At 40.0% G+C, this 24,250-nt stretch overlaps 1 protein-coding gene across 18 annotated transcripts in view; it reads right to left on the bottom strand.

The window, feature by feature from the left end:
* Positions 1-24,250, bottom strand: part of RGS6 (regulator of G protein signaling 6) — a 640,138-nt gene that overhangs the window by 179,680 nt on the left and 436,208 nt on the right. The window lies entirely within an intron of this gene.

The following is a 24,250-nucleotide window of genomic DNA, read 5'->3' on the forward strand; positions in this document are numbered from 1 at the left end:
GTCTTTAGGTTCATTTCATTTGGTCTATAGAGCAGTTTAAATCTGATGTTTCTTTGTTGATTTTCTGTGTAGATGATCTGTCCATAGCTGAGAGTGAGGTGTTAAAGTCTCCAACTATTATTGTATTGTAGTCTATCTCTCCCTTTAGATCTAATAATATTTGCTTTATATATCTAGGTGCCCTAGTGTTAGGTGCATACGTTTACAATTGTTACATTCTCTTGCTGAATTAACCTCTTCGTCATCACATAATGCCCTTCTTTGTCTTTTTGTAGCTTTTGTCTTGAAGTCTGTTTTTTCTGATATAAGTACAACTACTCTGCTTGCTTTTGGTTTCTGTTTGCACGGAGTATCTTTTTCCATCACTTCACTTTCAGTCTATTTGTGTCTTTATAGGTGAGATGGGTTTCTTGTGGGCTGTATATTGTATCTTGTATTTTTAATCCATTCAGTCAGTCTATATCTAAATGCAGATTTTAATCTATTTACATTCAAGGTTATTATTGATAGATGAGGACTTTTATCATCCTATTGATTTTTTTACTTGTTTTGTGTATCCTCTGTTCCTTACTTCCTCTCTTATTTTTGCAGTTGGGTGTTTTTCTGTAGTGATATGGTCTGATTCCTGTTTCTTTCTCCTTTGTGTATTGGCTCCACCAATAAGTTTTATAGCTCTGCATGTTTTCATGACAGTGGTTATTGTCTTTTCACTACTAGATGTAAGACTCTCTTGAGCATTTCTTGTAAGGTTGGTCTAGTGGTGATGAATTTTCTTAATTTTTGCTTGTCTGAAAAATTTTATCTCTCCTTCATTTCTAAGAATGGCTTTGCTGGGCATAATATTGAATGGCAGGTTTTATTTTTTTTTCTTTCACTACTTTGACTTTATCATTCTATTCTTTCCTGGCCTACATGGTTTCTGATGAGACATCTGCTATTAATCTGACAGAGATTACCTTATATGTGACTTGAAGCTTTTCTTTTGCTGTTTGTCTTTGACTTTGAACAATTTGACTAAAATGTGCCTCAGAGAGGACCTGTGGGGGTTATATCTATTTGGGGTTCTTTGGGCTTCCTGCATCTTTCTCCCAAGACTTGGAAAGTTTTCACCTATTATTTCATTAAATATGTTTTCTGCACCTTTTTCCCTTCTCTTCTTCCAGAATGTCCATAATGCAAATATTTGTTCACTTAATGCTATCCCATAAATCCTTTGACTTAATTCCTTTTTATTATTTATTTAATTTCATCTGTTTGTTTGCCTGTATTCTTTCAAAATACCTGTCTTCAAGTAAGAACAAATTCTTTCTTCTGTTTGGTCTAGTCTGGTGTTGAAGTTCTCAACTGTATTTTTTGTTTCATTCATTGAGTTCTTGAGCTGTAGAATTTGGTTCATTTTAAATGATACCTATCTCTGTTGAATTTCTCATTCAAATAACGAATTACTGTTTTCATGATTTCATTGAATATATTTTCTTATATTTCACTGAATTTCTTTAGAATTATTATTTTGAATTCTTTTTCTGTCATTTCATATATTTCCTTATGATTGGGATTTATTACTAGGGAATTATTCTGTTCCTTTGGAGGTCTGTTTCCTTGCTTTTTCATGTTTATTGTGTCCCTACATTGATTTCTACACGTCTGATGAAACAGTCACCTCTTCCAATTTTATGGAGTAGGTTTAATAGCAAAAGACTTATTCATTTATGTGGGTCTTGGGGTGTGGGTTCAATGCAGTGTGTTGGCTTTGGTTCTGGGTGGACATAGTAGTATAGTCTCCAGTAGTTTGTTAAGCTGTAATCCATACTACCAACATTTATGAATGTCTCAGTGGCCTAGGCTTAGACAGTTTGTGGTGGTAGAAGTGCACCTTTCCCAGAGGTGGGCTTGCTGAGCTGTTCCTCAGATTGGGGGCAAATGTCTGCACACAGTGGGTCAGTTTACTTGGGGTCTGGCTCACTGGGGTTAGGACCACAGGGCTGTTACTCTGTCTAGGGGCGCATGGTTTCTCAGCTGGCCTGGGGGCATGCCTGCCAGGGGTAGTCTGTGGGGCTATTTCTCAGGCCCAGGACATGGGTTCACAGCTGCTCAGCCAGCCTAGGGATGTGTGTGCCAGGGGCGGCCCATGGTGCTGTTTCTCAGGCTTGGAACACAGGCAGAAGTCTGCTCGGCTGGCCCTCTCTAGTCATTCTGAAGATTCTTTTTGTGTTTAGTGTTCTGAAATTTGACATCAATGTAGCTAGATATAGATTTGTTTTCATTTTATCCTCCTTGGAATTTTTTTGGCTTTTGGAACCTGATGCTTTTAATCCACTCTGAAAAACTGTCAACTATTAGATCTCTAAATTTGGAAGGAAATAATAAAGACAACGGGGAAGAATTGCTCTTCCCATTTTCTCTGTTATTTACTTCTCAAAATTTGATTAGATATTAGAATTTATCACTCTTTTCTTCAAATCTTTTAATCTCTCTTTCATATTATTTGTTTCTGCCTTTCCATGAAACATTCTGAGTACTTTTATCTGCTTTATCTTCTAGTTTATCAACTCTTTGTTTAGCTGTGTCAAATCTGCTGTTTAATGTTTCTCTCATATTTTTCATTTGCAGAGATTCCATTTGGCTATTTATCAAAGCTTCTAGTTCTTTTTGAGAATCCTTCATCCTCTGTTCTTCAACATACTTCCAGTACTCTCTTATTTCTTTAAAAACATGTTAAGCGTATGAAACTACAGATAGTTACCAGCTTTGACCTATAAAAATGGCAATTTCATATGATCTAATAATTATTCTATAATCTGAATATAATTACAATGTCTGCAATCTTTATGTGTTGGATTCTGCCATTTGTGCTCTTTGCTGACTTATCCTCGTGTTTTGTTTTCTTATGTTTCCAGTGACTTTTGTTTTTATCTGGAAATTGTTGTGGTCTGTATTTAATGTGTGTTTCTCCAGAGAGGAGATGTGTTTGCTTCTTCCAGGTAGCTAGGGGCAGTACTGAAAGAGAGAAAGTTTAAATTGTTTGCTTGGATTTTTGGGCCACATGGGGTTTAGTGAGACACACCAGCAACAGTAGACTTAGAATTTGGAATTACGAATTTTCTAAGGAGACTTTTTCTCCTTTCTTTCACTCTCTTAATAGTCAAAGACAAAGCGATTATTTTCATCATCTCCTTCTCTAAAGCCTTTTCCCCCACTCATCTAATAATCGTATTGCTCTTCAGGAGTCTCTGAACCGACTGCCACCCTACTCAATTTTTTACTTGATACTCATATACATAGGCTTTTAAAATTCATGCCCTAGACTACCCAGGATGGACAGATGTCCTCTGAGAAAAGACTAATCTAAAACGAGTCTACTTTCCTGAATTCTCACTTTCTATTTTAAGGCCTCTAAAAATTTCCCTTACTTTCTTACCAGTTCAGTGTTCTGCCCCATCTGCCCCAATGGGTATTGTTCTGTCTGCGTGACCAGAACAATATTTGGCTGTATGACAAGAACAAACAGAGTCCTAGTCTCTTTGTCACTAGGTATTATATCCAGTTTCTTGAACAATATGAACTCAGTGAGGTACCAATAGGAAACAATTTTACTTTTCCCCTATGACATCTTGGGCAGACCCTTTAGCTTTCTGGTCACTTGCAATTTAGTCCAGTTTAAAATTTAAGTCCCATTTTAACTTTTATTCCCCCCCTTCACAGCTCTGTCTAGAGGACCTAGACAGGAACAGGGTGGACTCGGCTCCCTCTTTTCCTCTCTTTCTCTGTCTTCTTCTTCTGTCTCCATAATGATGCTCCCTTGACCCTCCAAGAGTCACAGGGATCCTGGGGGTGGGGAGGCCAGTGCTCCACATATTTCCCCTTAAACATCACACTACAATATGGGCCCTATTAGCCTTTTGGTGTGGGCTGCCCCATGCAGCCTCTTAGCCTCAAGAAGCAGACACCAGTCTCAGTTCATATACATCCACAAACTCTAAGAGGGACCTGGCAAATGGCCCATGAACTTTTCCATATTTTCCTCTCTGGCAGCAGAAGCAAGGATGAGCTATGAGTTCAACAGCTCAGCAAGAATCCAATCAGTGAGAAGGTTAACACCCTGCTTCTTGTAGGACCCCTAATCATCACCAGTGATTCCCCTGGAGCCCTCCTCATTTGGCTTAGTGGGAGGAAAAATTTAGATTCAGAAAGTGCTCTTTAGGAAAACCTATGAACTGTGACTCTATAGAGTGTCCCCTTTTGACTCCCAACCTACCCTCCACCCAACCTAGAAGTTCACTTTTATACCTGGATAAACGTGGGAGGTTTTAGACAATTTTGATAGTCAACAAATGTCATCAATGATAAGCTCAACAAATGTTTCTGTCATTAATTCTCATAACAAATAATATTCTAGGGTCATATTATCTGAGGAATGTACAGGATAGATCACTGTAGAAAATCCTGAGCCAATGATACCCTTCTTGGATCTAGAAAATGGTGTCACAGAACTTGAATTAAGTGTTGGAATTCAAATTTTATATAAAAATGACTTCAAATTTCCTGTGGCTGCAACCGATGGTAGAATTAGACTTTATATGTACAAAACATGCCTTATTAAAGTCAATGTGTTTCAGGAGAACAAAGCCTATATAAACGACACAACAATAACTTCTAAATTTAGCTTTTAAATTTTTGTATATATAATACGTGGCATAATTATTTTAACATGCCAGTAACAACGTTTTGTGTTTAAAGCTTTTATCTGGCACCACTGTCTTCAGCAGAACAGAGTAACAAATTCAACTGCACAAGGAGCTAAGCTGAAAACTAATGTTCTCCTTGCTCACGCTGTGTATAGACTTTCTGTCAGAAACATGATTTTGTTAGGGTCTTCCCACCAGCATCTTATCCAGCCATTTTAGCATGTAGAATTCGGTGCTGCATCCGATGATGCAGTGAAATCCATAGTCATTGTTGTTCCAGAGCATGATGCGCACTGCAGTTTCCCAATTCCTTCTCTAAAAAATAGTCAGTGATCCCAGGTCAGCTACACTAAATCTGGATTTCATTCTCTTCTCAAATTTTATCTTACTGGAAACAGAATGTTTTATTTAATTAATTTCTTTTGAGATGGAGTTTCACTCTTGTTGCCCAGGCTGGAGTGCAATGATGCGATCTCAGCTCACTGCATGCAACCTCTGCCTCCCAGGTTCAAGCAATTCTCCTGCTTCAGCCTCCTGAGTAGCTGGGATTTCAGGCATGCGCCACCACACCTGGCTAATTTTGTATCTTTAGTAGAGATGGGGTTTCTCCACGTTAGTCAGGCTGGTCTTGAACTCCCCACCTCAGGTGATCCGCCCGCCGTGGCCTCCAAAAGTGCTGGGATTACAGGCATGAGCCACCATGCCCGGCCCAGAATTTTTTAATAGAAACGTTTAAAAAGAAATTTTAGAGTACAATTAGGGGTTTGTATGGTGTATTTTGACTTTTAGAAAACTGCCTGTCTTTTCCTTCCTTCATTCCACTCAGCATTTTTTCTCCCAGGAGAAGAAAGTCAAACAAGGAAAAATGTTGAAAAGATGAATTAATGTGACATTTAGAGTAAGATTTTAATGACACAAAGGCCAGGAACATCAGAGATATACCTTTGCTTTCACAGTTATAAGTTGACAGGATTTCAAGAGGTTGTTACTAAAGTGAATCTCATAAGGAGAAAAATTCATACATTTAAATAAAACATGCTACAGTGAAGTTATATTTGTTAAGGCAACCACAGCATAATCAATATTTAATTAAGCATTGTCGTTTTCAGAGTTGGCCCTAAAAAAGCCACACCCTTCTTTCCATCAGTATTGGCTGTGCTACAAGTGTTTTTGGAAATCCTCTTTGGAAATAAATGAAACAGCTTTTAAAGACAACAAGAAAACTGACTTCATTTGCCCAGAGTCACACCTTATTTAAACCACAATTGGCATTTCCCTGTTTAACTACGGACTTTATTCACCAAACTGACTTCAAATTACTTTTTGTAAAACAAAAGGAAAAAGGAAAAGCAAAGCTATTTTTATTGTGAAATATTATACAAACAGAAAAGTGTTAAGAAGAAATACTGTGGGAACAGTTTACGTTATTTTTTTTAATCATGTTACCATGATTGAAAAAAATTTTTTTTTTCAACACTCTGGTAGTCTCTTGCAGGTACTGCCCCAATTACAATATACTCCCTGCCCCTTAGAGCTAAACAGTAATCACTGTCCATTATAAATTTGTTTAATATAGTTGCTGCCTTGGCATCCATTTTTAGGCCTAACACATGTTAACCCTGATGTACCTCATCACCTTTTGCCTGGTTAAAACGTCCCCTCCCTGTGCGGTTGAGATGTAGCCTCCTTTTTCCTCATCTCCCTGACCCAAACCCGACACAGCCACAGCTGCTGACCATGGTAAAACCTAATAGTCAATACCAGAGTCAGGTAAAGAAGCTCTCATCTTTGCATGTGTTTTCTTTAAACTAGCAAATCCACAACCCCTATGGCATAGGGGATAACGTCCATGGGCCTTAATAAAGGCATCGTCTGACAGGTGCTCTCTTGGATTACCAAATGTCCCCAGGGCAAAAACAGCACCTAAAGCCACCATCATATCTATGGGTGTTTATGTTAGCATGAATCTTGGCCCAGTAACTCGTTATTCTCTTGTTAACTCTCCAGTGACATCAAGTGAATTTTTTTTTACCAGATTTTGTAATTGTTCTCATTCAGACAGTTGGTCTGAGTAGGCTAGTCTACCATTCTCCAAAGCAGAATCTCCAAATCAATTTTGATTATATAAATGTATATATGGTTATGAATTCATGGCTTTGCTTCTGTTGAGGATATTTAAACAAGTTCTAAAAGTTCTTACTGGAGAAAAAAATCTGAAAAAAATCAAAGCAATGGAAGCATTATTGAAATAAATATACCACTTTTCAAAGTGAATATTTGAAGAGATTATTTTATGTATGTATAAATTCTGGCATACTAATTAAGAATAAATTTTATTTTATAACTAATTGATTTAATTCCATCACAAATGTGGAAATATGATTAGTTATGATATCCAAAAGATATTTTAAACTACATTAGACCTGGACAAATACAATTTATAACTTTATTAAGCAATTTAAGCTGAATGCTTATTAAATAATTCTACTACATAAGTTCATGTTAGTATAATTTGCTTTCAAAATTAATATTATAATTTATATTTTTTCCAATAAAACTTTGGAAGAAAACTGTAAACTTTTGCTTGTTTCTTTTTTCAGTTAATGAATCTCAATTTTTCTAAAAAAAAAATCATTGTATCATTTACTTTAAACTATAATGTGCTTAGTGTAATTTTGGCACTGTATTAGTTTTCTACTGCTGCTACAACAAATTACCACAAACTTTGTGGCTTAAAACAAGAGAAATTTATTATCTCACAGTTCTGGAGGCCAGAAGTCCACAATTGGTTTTACCAGGCCACAATCCAGGTGTTGGCAGGGCCATACTTCCTCTGGAGGTGCTAAGGAATCTTCTGGTGGCTGCTGGCATCCTTGGCTTCTGGCCACATCACTCTAATCTTTGCCTCTGAGGCCATATGGCCTTCTCCTCTTCTTTCTATACTAAATTTTCCTCAGACTCTCATTTGTAAGGATACATGTCATTGCATTTAGGGCACACCCAGATAATCTAGGACAAGCTTGTCCAACCCATGGCCCATGGGCCACATGTGGCTCAGGATGGCTTTGAATGTAGCCTAACACAAATTCGTCAATTTTCTTAAAACATTATGAGATTTTTGTGTGTGTGTGTGTGTGTGTGTGATTTTTTTTCTAGCTCATCAGCTATCGTTAGTGTTAGTGCATTTTATGTGTGGCCCAAGAGAATGCTTCTTCCAGTGTGGCCCAGGGAAGTCAAAAGATTAGACACCCCGATCTAGAATAACCTGCCCATATCAAGATACTTAACGTAACCATACCTGCAAAGACCCTTTATCAACAAATGTTTACAGATGTAAAGAACTAGAAGCTGATATTTTGGGGGGCCATTATTCAGCCCTCTACATGCATCCAACAAATTATCTCTATTTTGAGGCACTTTTAAAGTTCTTCCTTCCAATGATACATAAGCAGAAGAAGAGTAACAAAGACTAAGAATACTGATTAACTTTGGGCAATTCTCAGGGAATTACTAATTTGGGTAATCTATTTCTCTATTTGTGAGAAAGAGAATTGGGATGAATGAATTGAAGCAAGAGGGAGGCAGGGAAGTTCATTATAAAAAAAGTTTCTAAAGGTCAAAGTTGTCCAAAGATGGAATGAGTGATGATGCCATCCATCACTGCAAGTTATTAAAACAGAGGCTGTTTCTTGTTCTTTGGTTTTCTAATCTGGAAGTAACACAGTGCAATGGTTTGGATGTCCCCTCCAAAACTCATCTTGAAATTTAATTACCACAGTAACAATATTAAGAGATGGGATCATTAATGAATGACGAGATCAGGAGGGTTCCATGAGGTAGATTCAGTTAGAACATCTTGAGAAAAAGTGAAAAGCATTAACTTCAGAATGAATTAATGCAGTTATCCTAGGAGTGGGTTAGCTATCCAATGAGTGGGTTCCTGATAAAAAGGCTGAGTTCGCGCCCGCCATCCCCAGTTCACACACATGCTTCCACCTTCCACTTTCTGCCTTCTGCCATGGGATATCCCTCCTTAGATGCTGGCACCATGCTCTTGGACTTCCTAGACCCTAGAACTGTGAGAAATACATTTCTCTATTCTTTGCCCAGTCTGTGGCATTCTCTTACAACAGCAGAAAACAGACTGAGACACGCATCTTAAGACAAAACCGGTGGCCTAGATTAACTCAGAGGTAGATTCAGTTAGAACATCTTGAGAAAAAGTGAAAAGCATTAACTTCAGACAGGCCTTTACACATATCCTGTGAAGAATCACAGAAGATCAGAGTCAGAATGGACTACAAATATCATTTAATCCAAACCTATCAATTAACAGATGAGAAAACTGAGGCCCAGAGAGGTTGGTGACTAGCTCAAGGTCACACAGTGACCAACTCAGGTTCACATAGGCTGTTTGGAGCCTAGACTCCAAACTATATTGCCAAGAAACTGTAAGAAAAATACTTTTAAATGTTTAGGTAAACTTAAAGCTATTAAAAATAAATTTGTGGATAATGAAGAGACAGAAATGTATTCATGAAAAAATGTGTTAAGTAAAATAAAAATGCATGTATATACCTTGGATATTTTCTGAAAATTCTTTGTGCAAGAAAATTTCATAAGGAAGAGCTAGGTGGGCATAATTTTAATCAAATCCATTCCTCTATTCTTCATGAGACAGAGGTAGAATTGGGACTAATGCAGTGAAGCAAGAGGGGGCTGGTAGGTTTATTATTTAAAAAAAAGTTTCTCAAGGTCAAAGTTGTCCAAAGATGCAATGAGAGATGACATCCATCATTGCAGATTATTAAAACAGAGGCTAGAGAGCACTCTGTAGGGGTCTCACACATTCCCAAATTCATACAGGCTGTAGGAGATAAATAGGAGAAGCTGCTGAAAATAGAGGATCCTGAGTCCAGACCCATGGGGATGTCCTGGGAATCTATTTTCAACAAGTTACGCAAGTGATTCTCATGTTCAGGGAGAATGCATCAAACACCTTTAAGAAACTGTTGCAATCCAAGAGTCTATAATTTTGTGCATGAGATCATGGAAACAGTTTGCAATGGTAGTGAGGAATCCAGATTCCAGTCTTGGTTCTCTCCTTAACTGTGATTTTTGAGGACATTACATCATGTCTCTGGGACTCAATCTTCCTGACTGCAGGAATAAGTGAGACTAGATGTATCTTATGGCTCTTACATGCTAGGAATTTGTGTTTCTGAGGGTGGTCTGGAAGAAATCAATCTCCAAAGTCCCTGGAAAATTCTTCATGACATTCATGTCATGGACAATTATCCTGGAACGACTGTCTATGACAGCTGGGCAAAGCTGCACAATCTGGCTGCTTTCCTGGGGCTGGCAGGCATTCTGCCCAGGATATGTCTATCACCTGCAGGGCAGGTGGGGCATGGATAGAGCTGGCACGCTTAGGTTGGAAACTCCGAAGACTCACCATCTTGGCTCCAGTGATCATCTTTGTTACCTACTTACTATTCAAAGAGGGTCTGAGGAGGTTGGTCTGTGGTCCTGAAAAGGGATTGGTAGGGTGGCTCTGAAGTACCCTTTCTGTGGGCACCCTGCTCAGAAATCTTAAGCTTCTGGCAGATGAGATGGTTTGTATGCGACTTCCCCTGCAAAAGCCAATGAGCCTTGGACTTTGATCTAATGTTGGGTTCTTCTTTCTTCCGTATTTCCTTCTGTCTCCAATTCTCTATTTTTGCTCAGAAGTATTTATTTTCTAAACCTCACCCCTTATAGCTCTTAATTTTTCACTTTCTAAGAGAGGGATTGTATTTTAATGGCTATCTTTTGTGTTTGGCCTTCTCCCAAACATATCTATCCCCTAACTCAGCGCATTTACTCCCTGGGCCAGCCTTCCTAATCCCAACATTTCAAACCCACAGGTGAACCAACAGGCATTCCTTCTCCCTCTTCATCCCAGCAATACCTGTGAATTCACCTATGAGTTTGTCCTGATCTGAGCAGGGAGGATAATTTCCCTTACATATTGGTGGGAAAATTTCAAACTCAAAATCATAGAAGATGTGGGGTGGGTGAGCATGTTATCTCAAGCCTGGGTAGCAGATAGACTAATACATGGCTTATAGAAGAAGATGTGAAAATTGTAGTTCCCAGTCATGACCCTGGAGTGCCGGGTCACTCAGACTCTGAGGACTCCCAAATCCATACATATCTCTTACATAAAATGTTCTCCAGGACTTTGGCTCCTCACTTCCAAGCTTCTCCTAAACAGTGCTACCTGAATACCCCTTCAATACCTCAAGCTTAGCATAATCAAGACTGATCTTGTGTCTTCTCTCCCAAACCCATAACTTCCTCAAGTCCTTATATTGGGTATAGGAACCTCCTTTATCCAAAACAGGTTAGATCAATATAGGTTATTTTTATTCAATGTATTTATTTAAATTTATTAACATTTTTATTAGATATTTATCATTAATAAAGATGTAAGCAATGAAGTTAGATCAGACATATGAAAGCCAGAAAAACAAAGAAGAGAAACATTTGATGAGAAAAGGTTTTGCATTCAGCACATAAGATTGAAACAGGTGCTTTCAGTCCAGGCTCTGCATGGGTCCTTCAGGAATTCACCAGACAAATTTAATTTGTGAGATGGAAGGTCAAGAAATGCCTACCACCTCTTGTGTCACTATTCCAACTGGTAGACATCGACACCTTAGGAAGGTTGTAAACAAACACACCACAAAGCCTGCTTTAAAGGGACTCGTGGATGAAATCACATCCCTTCAACTCTGATCTTTTTGTATCACTTGGTACAATGGTTCCCTTCTATGTCACCTGTGAATTTTGGAAAACTGTATATCAATTTTCTGCTCTGCTTATAACTATACCTCCCCCGTTATCTCTATCCTCATTACCCATAAATTCTTTTTCTAAATTCATATTCCCCAGGTCTACATTTTTTCCTTTATTTCAATTTTGACTTTTTTGGCAAGTACATTCTTTTTCTAGAATGTTCTCTTTATGGTCTAAAACTTTCCATTTAGAGTTTCTTGTCCAGGCTCGTTTGATCCACTATAAAGGTACACATCTGCATATTGCTATGTATTTGTTGATTTATTTGGTATAGGTCATTAACAGTTGCTTCTCTTTTTGCCTTTGGGATGATCTGGATATGTTGGCAAAATTTTCAACTCAATGTAGTAACTTGACAGCATAGAGATGGGCCTTACAGCAAGATACTACTTTTTATCAACATTATTCTCCGACTTTCACCGCGTTGCTGAGAAAGTGGTGACAAGCAGCTTCCCAGAGCTTCTGAGAGTGACGGAGTCTTGGATGCACTGGGAGATGCTCATGTGTTCCTCATCAATATCATCTTTGGAAAGAAGCTTTCACCAGAAGACTGTCATCATCATGCCATTGGTCTCCATCTTCTTGCCTTCTTCCATTGAAATCACTTGCTGTTTATTCAGCAAAGTCACATGTAGGTATGGACAGTGTGTTATACAGCAGTGCAAGAAATAAAGACACTGCTGATTAACCAGCCTTAGAATGTCCATTATTCTTTCATCTTTACTTTCAATTTTTATTAAAGAACTGGGGTCCCAATGCAGAAGAGAAAAAGTTATTCCCCCAGCTGTTGCTGTTGAAATGGAATCTCCAATCTTGGAGTATCTGCCGGTATCTGCTGGTTTGTGATGGGAAACTGGCTATTTCTCAAATGGCTAGAAAGTCTGATGGAGGCTGCTGAGCTGGTGGAAAGGCTGAAGTGTGGGCTGATTACTGTCCCATGTACATACAGCCTCTCTTGCCACAGTAACAGGGTGGCCATGTATTAATGCGCTTCAACTTTAGGTTTGGTATCCATGGGTCTCAGTGACTTGGATTTTTTCTGTATGTAGTTCTCTACTCTAGTGCCAGCAACTAGAGATAAGCATGAGATTTGTCTTCTCTCCTGGGGCTTGACTGGTCTTAGGAACCACCTCAACACCAGCCTGAGCTGGGCTGGCCAAGTGCAGGACCTGATATTGCTAAACAATAGACACTGAGCTAGTGATTGGTCTGTGCAGTAGTTAAGTAGGTGAGAGTGTTGGCAAAATGCATTCTAACTAGATGGAAAAGTCTGCTGATGCTACCAGTTTCTGAGCCCATTGAGAACTCCATCATATAAATAGAGTTGTTTTTTTTTTTTTTTTAGCTTTGTCCACTGACAATTGATGGTTAAGTTGTTTCAGGGCTATTGTCAGTTACCACTCATCCAGTTGTTTTTCAGATTCTTCAGTTTTGTTGCAATTGTCTCCTGTGTTGGGGGACTATTCTCCATGAGTCTTTCACACACCTGCACATCTTGAGAGTGAGGCACTGACTGCCCTGTACTGGACTATCTTTTCAAGATTTTTAAGGATGTTTATTTCCCATGGTAGTTCCCTCTAATAGAGACCTCCAATTTTTAGATCATGCTTTTAAAATAAAAATCTTTTACTATAATTTTTGTGGGGTTTCAGAAGAGAAAAAGTTAAATGAATGTATTCAATCCATGATATTAAGGTGTATCCATTTTGGATGAGTTACCCTCTGCTCTATTTCAAGTCAGCAGGTTGTGTCAGTCATACCTTCTACTTTTTCCTCTGATCTCTTGAACCCTACCGCTACCGTCCTTACACAGGTGGCCCAGAGGAACAGATCCTGCTATTTACTAGCTGTGTGACCTCGGAAAAGTTACTCTTGAATTAGCAGTTTCCTCTATTACATAGTAGAGATAATAAAAGTTTCTATCTCACAGGGTTTTTATAAGGATTTAATGATGGATGGCTATACACCCATGGTTTCAGTTGATGCTGTGGTTGTCGTTAATACGGCCTTATTTCTCACATACATTCCCTCATCTAGACTCCATAACTAGTCTCCACACTCCTCATTTCTTCCTGCTTACACTTCCATCCACTTCATGGATGTGATTTCCCTCATATTTAAAACCCCTGATGGCAGTCCATCTGAACAGGGTAGATGGGTTTACCTTTGAGATGAAAGTAACCCATCTTTGAGACTAAGTCTACAAGTCAGTGTTCCTTTATAATCTGTTATTAGGTGTAATTCTTGTATCTTTTTCATTCCTGTGGCTGTTCTGCCAACATGCTCCTCTTCTCAAACACATACACACATAATAAACCCCAACCACACAAACAAGCTTATCCTTACTGAAACCTGGCATGTTTTTCATGTATTTGAGCCTATGAAAATTCTATTTTCTCTACGTGGAATGACTTTTCCTGGATTTCTACTTATGTTTAAGGCCCAGTTCTAAATTACTGTCTGTGGTAGATTGTTATGGTAATGCCCTCCAATGAATCATGTCTCCCAGTGTCAACATGATGTTGCCACTCCTACACCAGGAGGTGGAGTTGGTTTCTCCATCCTCTTCAATCCAGACTCTGCCTTGTGATTTGCCTTGAAGAACAAGACGTGGCAGACTTGACATTGTGTGAGTTCTGGAGCCTAGACCCTGAGAGGTCTTGTAGTTTTTATCCTCTCCTGATTGGAACCCTAAGACCAAGAGGCTGTGAAGAAGCCTAATCTAACCTATTGGTGGATACAAGGTGACATGGAGAAGAACTGAGACCCCAGTTAAGAGTAAGCACCAAGGCCAAACAAATAAATGAAGCCACTGTAGACCCTCTAGCCTCAATTGAGCCATCAGATGACTACGGCCTCATGGCCGAGACCAGCAGAACTGCCCAGATTGCCAGTTCATGGAATCATAATCATAAGAAACAATAAATCACTGTAGTTGTAAGCAATTATAGTTTGTGGTGGTTTGTTATGCAGCAGTAGATAACTGATATACCTTCTCAGAGAAATATTCTAGACATACCCAATAAAAATTCATGATTCTCTCTCCTGGACTCAAACGGCATTTTGTCCATTCTTCTATTATGGCACATAGTTCATATAATCATCGATCTACCTGTGTCTGTTTCTCTCACTAGATTAATAGCTTTTTAAGAGCGGCGGTCAAGTCTTTATTCATCTTTATATCGTCTGTGACTACTTTAGAGCCTGGCACATAGCAATAGCAGGCATTTATTACTCATGTCATAAACTCACCATCTCCCCCTGAAACCCTTTCACTTGCCCTCTTGGACTCACGATGAATCATAAGTAAAACCAGTTAATATTCCTTTCATCTTCTTGTTCTTCCCCAATGGCCCTGCTTCCATGCAGCCCTCTTAGGTGGTGGCTATTTTCCCTCCCACACTTTATATACCATGGAATTTACAGGTAGGTAAGTGACTGTCATGCTTCTAATGGCTACTTTCAGACTACCTTCATCCCCTCCCTCTTCTCTAAAACATACTCAGCTTTGACTCCCATACCATCAGATTAAACCACCTGTACCTCTTACTATGAAAGTCATCTGCTGATCCCTGGTCCTTTGCTTCTCATTCCATAAATATTTTAACTCACAATCACCTTCTCTAATACTCCCCAAGTGGTGATTTCAATATTCACACAGCTCAGTCTTCCAGTATCAAGGCCTCTCAGTTCCTTAACGTCCTCTCCTCCAAAAATCTTACCCTCTCTCCCATTTCAATCCCTTGTTCCTATGGTTATACCTTATATTATTGTCCCTGCCAATAATCACAATCTTTCCAGAATCTCAATTTCAAATGTGCCACTATCTAATCACCATCTCCCATATTTTCAGCTCTCTTACTCTTGCCTCTGAAGACTCCAAATTTCCTTTGCCACTCGACTTACAATTTGTTGTAATTACTACTCTTCATGTTTCCTCATCCATCTCATGGTCTTGTTTTCATCCTTACTCAATTAAATGTAATGGCCAATCATTTTAGTTACTCTGCCTCTATCTTGATCTATTATACCCTCAAACTTGCTATAACATCAATTAAGTCCACTTTCTACCTGAGGCATGCCCAAATCCACAAAGCTAAATGTGATGGGGAAAAAATTATCTGTCTTTAAATTCAAAAATATTAATCATCCTAAGAAGGTCACTGTATTAGTACGTTCTCACACTGCTATAAAGATCTGCCCAAGACTGGGTAATTAATTAAAAAACAAAGAGGTTTGATTGAATCACAGTTCTGTATGGCTAGGGAGACCTCAGGAAACTTACAATCATGGCAAAAAGGGAAGCAGGCATGTCTTACATGGCAGCAGGCAAGATAGTGTGTGAAGAAGGAACTGTCAAACACTTATAAAAACCATCAGATCTTGTAAGAGCTTGCTCACTATCATGAGAACAGCAGGAGGAAACCACCCCCATGATTCAATCACCTCTTACCAGGTGTCTCCCTCGACATGTGCGGATTATGGGGATTACAATTTGAGATGAAATCAGAGTGGTGACACACAGCCAAACCATATCAGTCACAATCAAAGTTCTATTTCCCTAGTCCAGTCAATCTCTACTCTCCTAGTTGACTAATTTATAACTTATGATCTCTCTTCAAACTTGCAAAATCTCTACCACTTTTGCTTTCCAGATTACTAGGAACATAGAGACAGTGAGAAATTCTATAAGCTTCCACCACCTCCCATCACACTTGCCTACTTATTTGTACCTCTGTGCATCTATTATGCCTCCTTTCTTCTTCTTTTTTTGTTTTGTTTTATTTGTTTGTTTGAGACAGAGTCTCACTCTGTCGCCCAGGCTGGAGTGCAGTGGTGCAATCTCAGCTCACTGCAAGCTCCGCCTCCCGGGTTCATGCCATTCTCCTGCCTCAGTCTCCCAAGTGGCTGGGACTACAGGCACCTGCCACTACGCCTGCCTAATTTTTTTGTATTTTTAGTAGAGATGGGGTTTCACCGTGTTAGTCAGGATGGTCTCAATCTCCTGACCTTGTGATCCGCCCGCTTCGGCCTCCCAAAGTGCTGGGATTACAGACGTGAGCCACCGTGCCTGGCTGCCTCCTTTCTTCTTTCTACGAATAAACTGCGTGTGTTTCTAGCTGAAACTACTCACCGATATGCATGTTAGATTCAGTCCTCTCTTATCTATTCATTGATATCACTCCTTGAAGTTTTCCCATTCTCCTGCGTCATCTCCCCTCCTCTACTGAGTCATTTCTATAATACAAACATATTATCTTTTTATTAAATTAAAAATCTACCTGTTCTGACCTAATGCACCCCTCTAGATATGCCTGCATTTCTTCATTTTACAAGGGAAACTCCTCCCAAGATTAACTGTCTTAGCACCTCGAATCACTCTCCTCATCTCAGATTGGAACACACCCAATAAGGACTTTTGCTCCCAATGTTTCACAGAATGTGCACTTACCAAGCTCAGCAATGAATTCAGTGTTGCTAAATGCAATGATCAATTCTCAGCCCTTAGCTTCTCAGCACAGCTATAGTAGGTCACTCCACTCTTCCTTAAAACACTTTCTAGAAAAGTTGGCATCCAAGAAATTATATCCTCTTGATTTTTCCTCCTTGTCTCCAGCCACTTGTTCTCAATTTCTTTTGCTGTTTTCTTCTTCTCTCCCTCACATCTATAGATGGGAGTACCTTGTGTTTTAGGAATTGGACTGTGTGTTCTACCTACTCTCACTCCCTTGGTGACCTCATTATTCCCATAGCTCTAAATACTGTCTACATGCTGATGGCTTATGAACCCAGCTCAGACACACCTTTAAAATCAAATCCACATACTGAAATACCTACTTGTCATCTCCAACTGAATGTCTAACAGATCGCTAAAACTTGACCTGTCTAAAATGTGTCTTTTGATTTCTTATCCTTCAGCTAACAACTGCTCCCCACCCCAACCCCTGGTGCCCCCATCATAGTATTCCCTGTTGAAATTAACAGAAACTCCATTTTTCCAGTTGCCGAAGCCAAAAAGTGTGGATCATGGCTAATTCCTTTTTTCCTCTCACATTCTATATCTGATCTATCCCCTAATACTGTCTGTTCTACTCTATTAGTCTATTCTCATGCTGCTAATAAAGACATACACAAGACTGGGAAATAAAGAAAAGAGATTTAATTGACAGACAGTTCGGCATGGCTGGGAAGGCCTCAGGAAACTTACAATCATGGCAGAAAGGAAAGCAAACAAGTCCTTCTTCACATGGCAGCAGCAAGGAGATATGAAGAGTGAGGTGGGGGAAAATCCCCTTATAAAACTATCAGATCTCATGAGAACTCACTCACTATCATGAGAAAAGCATGGAGGTAACCAACCCATGATTCAATTACCTCTCACTGCGTCCCTCTCAAGACATGTGGGGACTATGGGAATTACAATTCAAGATGAGATTTGGGTGGGAACATGTCCAAACCATATCATTCTACCCCAGCCCCTCCCAAATCTCATGTCCTCACATTTCAAAACACAATCACACCTTCCCAACAGTCTCCCAAAATCTTAACTCATTCTGGCATTAACCCAAAAGTCCGAGTCCAAAATCTCATCTGAGACAAAGCAAGTCCCTTCTGTCTATGAGCCTGTAAAATCAAAAGTAAGCTTGTTACTTTCTAAATGCAATGTGGGTACAGGCATTGGGTAAATATACCTGTTCTAAATGGGAGAAATTGGCCAAAACAAAGGGGCCACAAGACCCACGCAAGTCTGAAATCCAACAGGTCACTAATTAAACCTTAACATTATGAAATAATCTCCTTTTACTTCATGTCTCACATCCACGTTATGCTCATGCAAGAGGTGGGCTCCCACTATGTTGGGCAGCTCTGACCCTGTAGCTTTGCAGGGTACAGCCTCCCTCCTGGCTGCTTTCACAGCTGGTGTTGAGTGTCTGCAGCTTTTCCAGTTGCACAGTGCAAGCTGTGGGTGGACCTACCATTCTGGGGTCTGGAGGACAGCGGCCCTCTTCTTACAGCTCCTCTAGGCAGTGCCCCAGTGGGGACTCTGTGTGGGGGCTCCAACCCCACATTTCCCGTCTGCACTGCCCTAGCAGAGGCTCTCCATGAGGGCTCTGCCCCTGCAGCACACCTCTGCCTGGACATCCAGATGTTTCTACACATCCTCTGAAATCTAGGTGGAGGTTCCTAAACCTCAATTCTTGTCTTCTGCACACCCACAAGACAAACACCATGTGGAAGCTGCCAAGGCTGGAGGCTTGCACCCTCTGAAGCCATGGCCTGAGCTGTACCTTGGCCCCTTTTAACTATAGCTGGAGCAGCTGGCACACAGGGCACTAAGCCCTTAGGCTGCACACGGCAGTGAGGCCCTGGACCTAACAGGAAAGAAAAAAACATTTTTTCCTCTTAGGCCTCTGGGCCTGTGGTGGGAGGGGCTGCCTTGAAGGTCTGTGACATGCCCTGGAGACATTTTCCCCACTGTCTTGGCAATTAACATTTGGTTCCTCCTTACTTATGCAAATTTCTGCAGCCAGCTTGAATTTGTCCCCAGAAAATGGGTTTTTCTTTTCTACTGGTTTGTCAGGCTGCAAATTATCCAAACTTTTATGCTCTCATGTCCAGAGAGGTCAAATGTCATCTCTTGAACACTTTGTGCTTACAAATGTTTTTCTGCCAGATATCCTAAATCATCTCTTTCAAGTTCAAAGTTTCACAAATCTCTAGGGCAGGGCCAAAATACCAGACTTTGCTACAGCATAACAAGGGTTATCTTTGCTCCAGTTCCTAACAAGTTTCTCATCTCCATCTGAGACTACCTCAGCCTGGACTTTATTGTCCATACGACTATCAGTATTTTGGTCAAAGTCATTCAACAAGTCTCTAGGAAGTTCCAAACTTTCCCATATATTCTTATCTTCTTCTGAGCCCTTCAAACTGTTCCTACCTCTGCCTGTCACCCATGTTCCAAAGTTACTTCCACATTTTCTATATATATATATATATTTTTTTTTTTTTTTCTGAGACAGGGTCTCATAGACTGGAATGCAGTGGTGTGATCTCAGCTCACCACAATCTCTGCTGCCTGGGCTCAAGTCATTCTCCTGCCTCAGCCTCCCAAGTAGCTGGGATTACAGGTGCATGCCACTACCACTGAGCTAATTTTTGTACTTTTAGTAGAGACGGGGTTTCACCATGTTGGCCAGGCTGGTCTTGAACTCCTGACCTCAAATGATCCACCTGCCATGGCCTCCCAAAGTGCTGGGATTACAGGCATGAGCCACCTCACCTGGCTGCTTCCACATTTTCAAGTATCTTTAAGCAGTGCCCCACTACCTAGTAACAATTTACTGTATTAGTCCATTCTCATGCTGCTAATAAAGACATACCCAAGATTGGGTAATATATAAAGGACAGATATTTAATTGACTCACAGTTCAGCATGGCTGAGGAAACTTACAATCATGGCAGAAAGGGAAGCAAATACATTGTCTTCACATGGAAGCAGCAAGGAGAAGTGCAGAGCAAAGAAGGGGGAAAGCCCCGTATGAAATCGTCAGATCTTATTAGAACTCACTCACTATCATGAGAACAGCATAGAGGTAACTGCCCCCATGATTCAATTACCTCCCACTGGGTCCCTTCCATATGTGGGAATTATGGGAACTATTATACAGTTCAAGATGAGATTTGGGTGGGGACTCAGCCAAACCATATCATCTACCTTCAGACTCGAATCTGAATCTGACTACCTAACACATCTCCAGTGCTGATAGCTTAGTGTATTAGTCCATTTTCACACTGTTATAAAGAACGATCTGAGACTGGATAATTTATAAAGGAAAGAAGCTTAATTGACCCACAGTCAATTACATGGCTGGGGAGGCCTCAGGAAACTTACAATCCTGGCAGAAGGTAAAGGGCAAACAAGGCATGTCTTACATGGTGGCAGGAGAGAGAGAGAGCAAGGGGAAGTGCCACACTTTTAAACCATCAGATCTTGTGAGAACTCACTCACTATTATGAGAACAGCATGGGGGAACCTCCCTCATGATCTAATCACCTACCACCAGGTCCCTCCCTTGCCATGTGGGGATTATAATTTGAGATGCGATTTGAGTAGGAACACAGAGTGAAACCGTATCACCTAGTCTGAGACACCATTTTAATAATAGCCTCCTATCTGGCACCTAAACCCTCAATCCCCCAGGGAATTCTGAATATAATAGAGTGATCTCATTGAAAGTTAAGTCAGAGCATGTCAGGCCATGTGCAAAATCCTGCAGTGATAAGAGGCTAAGTGATCAAGCTCACCATTCTCACGTGGCTTCATCCCCACTCTCCTTATTTTCTTGACTCTACTATAGCTGCCCTGGCTCCTCCTCACAGATCCTCGATGTTCCAGGAACTCTCCTGCCTTGGGCACTGAGCTCTGGCTGTCTGGAATGCTCTTTCCCTCAATATCCATATGATTCAATCCCTCATCTCCTTTCCATCTTTAATCAAATGTCATCTCAAGGAGCTCTTTCTATAGCACTTATTCCAAAGTTGCAACACTCCAGCATTTCCCATCCTTTTGTGTATTTTATTTTTCTCCTTGGCCTTTATCACTACCTACAATTCTGCAAGTTTTCCTTACTTATTTCCTCCTCTACTAGAATATAAATTCCATGAGGGTAGAACTTTTTATCTGTTTCATTTACTTCTGAATCTCAGGTCCTTAAGAATGCTTAGAAAATAGTGAACACTCAATAAATATCTAAACGAATAAATTTAAAAAAATGAATGACCAAGCATATTGTAAAAAGAACCAGAGCACTTTAGGAGGCCAAGGCAGGTGGATCACCTAAGGTCAGGAGTTCAAGACCAGCCTGGGCAACATGGTGAAACCCCGTCTCTACTAAAAATACAAAAAATTAGCCAGGTGTGGTGGCGGACGCCTGTAATCCCAGCTACTCAGGAGGCTGAGACAGGAGAATCGCTTGAACCCAGGAGGTGGAGGTTTCAGTGAGCTGAGATCACGCCACTGCACTCCAGCTTGGGTGACAAGAGCAAGACTCCGTCTAAAAATATAAAAGAACCAGAGGAAATTTTAGAAATAAAAAATAATTGAAATTACATACTTAAAACTTGGACTAAAGGGACAATTATTTTTCAAAGAAAAGCAGGATATCAACAAAAGAGAGATACTTCATGGCTCATTTATGAGGCTAGCATAAATTTGATACCCAAACCAGCAACAATGGTAAGAAAAACAACAGATCAATGTGGCCCGTGAAATAGATACAAAAATCTTAAACATTATTGAACAAAATCCAGGAATGTGAAAAATAATACAGTAAAATTACATACGTAGTCTATATTATACTATATATTATACATGAATAATATATATAGTAAAATTTCATTTACATAAATTTTAAAATTAGAGAACACTAACAAGTATCCTTCATTACCCAAATCTATCTGGGCTCTATTTTGGACTGAATATGTCGCCTCCAAATTCATATGTTGAAATCTAGTCCCCAACGTGATGGCATTAGGAGGCCTTTGGGGGAGTTTATGAAGGAGACCCCCTCACAAATGGAATTATTACCCTTTACAGAGAGGCCAGAGAGCTATTTAGCTTACTTTTTTTTTGAGACAGAGTCTCACTCTGTCGCCCATGCTGGAGTGCAGTGGCGTGGCCTCTGCTCACTGCAACCTCCGCAGTTCAAGTGATTCTCCTGCCTCAGCCTCCTGAGTAGCCAGGACTACAGGCGCATGCCACCACACCCAGCTAATTTTTTTGTATTTTTAGTAGAGACAGGGTTTCGCCACATTGGCCAGGCTGCTCTCAAACTCCTGACCTCAGGTGATCCACCCACCTCAGCCTCCCACAGTGCTGGGATTATAGGCGTGAGTCATGGTGCCCGGCCACCTATCTAGCTTTCTTTCCACCAAACAAGGATACAACAAGAAGTGAGCAGTCTACAACCTGGAATGGGATCTTACCAGAACCTATGATGGTACCTGATCTCAGACTTCCAGCCCCCAGAACTGTGAGACATAAATTTCTGTTCTTTATAAGCCACCCAGTGTAGGGTGCTTTGTTCTAGCAGCCTGAGCTGAGTAAGACAGTACCTGAGTTCAAACAGTGACAATCTTGATAATGAGCTGGAATACTTACTTCAACTGGGTCTATTTATCTTTTAAGTTAATATACAGTAATATTGACTCTGAGTGTGTGTGCTGTTCCATGAAATTTGCTGTTGTTGTTGTTGTTGTTTTTATTGAGACAGAGTCTCGCTCTGTTGCCCAGGCTGGAGTGCAGTGGCATGATCTCGGCTCACTGCAACCTCTACCTCCCAGGTTCAAGTGATTCTCCTGCCTCAGCCTCCCAAGCAGCTGGGACTACAGGCGCACACCACTAAGCCTGGCTAATTTTTGTATTTTTTAGTAAAGATGGGGTTTTGCCATGTTGGCCATGGTCTCAATCTCCTGACCTCAAGTGATCCCCCTGCCTCAGCCTCCTAAAGTGCTGGGATTACGGGCATGAGCCATCATACCCGGCCTGTTCCATGAATTTTGGCCTATATATAGAGTCATGTTACCATCACCACAATCAGTATACAGAACTGTTCATCATCATCATCTCATAAAACTCCCTCCTGCTGTCCTTTGTAGTCACACTCGCCCCACAACTGCCAGTTGCTGGAAACCACTGAATTAATCTTAATCACTATGGTTTTGTGATGTACAGAATGTTGTATACATGAAACCACATAGCATGTAACCTTTGAGACTGCTTCTTTCACTCAGATAAATGACCTAGAGATTAACCCAAGTTGCTGCCAGTATCAACAGTTCCCTGGCTTTTGTTGCTGAGTATGGAGAGACTACAGTTTGTTTATCCATTTACCCGTTCACTGAAGGACATTTGGGTTGTTTCCAGTCTTTGGAGATGATGAATAAAGTTGCTATATTCTTCAGTATACTTCAAAAAAAGTTGCTATAAACGCTTACATACAAGTTTTTGTATAAACACAAGTTTTCATTGCTCTTGGGTGAATACCCAGGAGTGGAATTGCTGGTTCATATGGTAAGCATTGTTTAACTGTGTAAGAAACTGCCAAACTAGTTCCCAAAGTAGCTGCACAATTTTCCATTCCTATCACCAATATGTGAGAGTTCCAGTTGCTTCACATCCTTACCACCACTTGGTACTGTCAATATTTTTATTTTTAGCCATTCTAAAAGGTATATAGTGAAAACTAAGTCCTTTGGTTCCTGAATTTTGAAAAGCATACAGGCAGATTAAGAGAATCATCTAAAATGTTATCTTAATTTATTTGATTACTTGTTTGGATAGCAAAAAATACATACCTAGGTAGTAAAACTATGAAGAAAAACAATGAATTGATTAGTATACGAGCAGATAGTGTTTAGGGAAGTGGATGCAATACAGTAGGTACCCAAGGGGGCTCTAAGATATTGATAATAACATTCTTTATAAGGCAGGATGGTAGGTACATGTAATGTGTTTAATTATTTTTGAACTACCGATGTGTTTTAATATATTTCACAATAAAAAATTTTAAAAGAAAGATGAGCACACAAAACACAATATCAGGAATGAAGAAAAATATTTTAAAATCTCTCTTTCAGGAGTTCAAGTACAGTGAGTTAAAAAATTGAAAATAAAAGCATTTTGTAGAATTTGAATATAACACTTTCTTAAAAACCTGTTT

The sequence above is a fragment of the Symphalangus syndactylus genome, chromosome 8 (genome assembly GCF_028878055.3).
Source record: "Symphalangus syndactylus isolate Jambi chromosome 8, NHGRI_mSymSyn1-v2.1_pri, whole genome shotgun sequence".
Classification (NCBI taxonomy): domain Eukaryota; kingdom Metazoa; phylum Chordata; class Mammalia; order Primates; family Hylobatidae; genus Symphalangus; species Symphalangus syndactylus.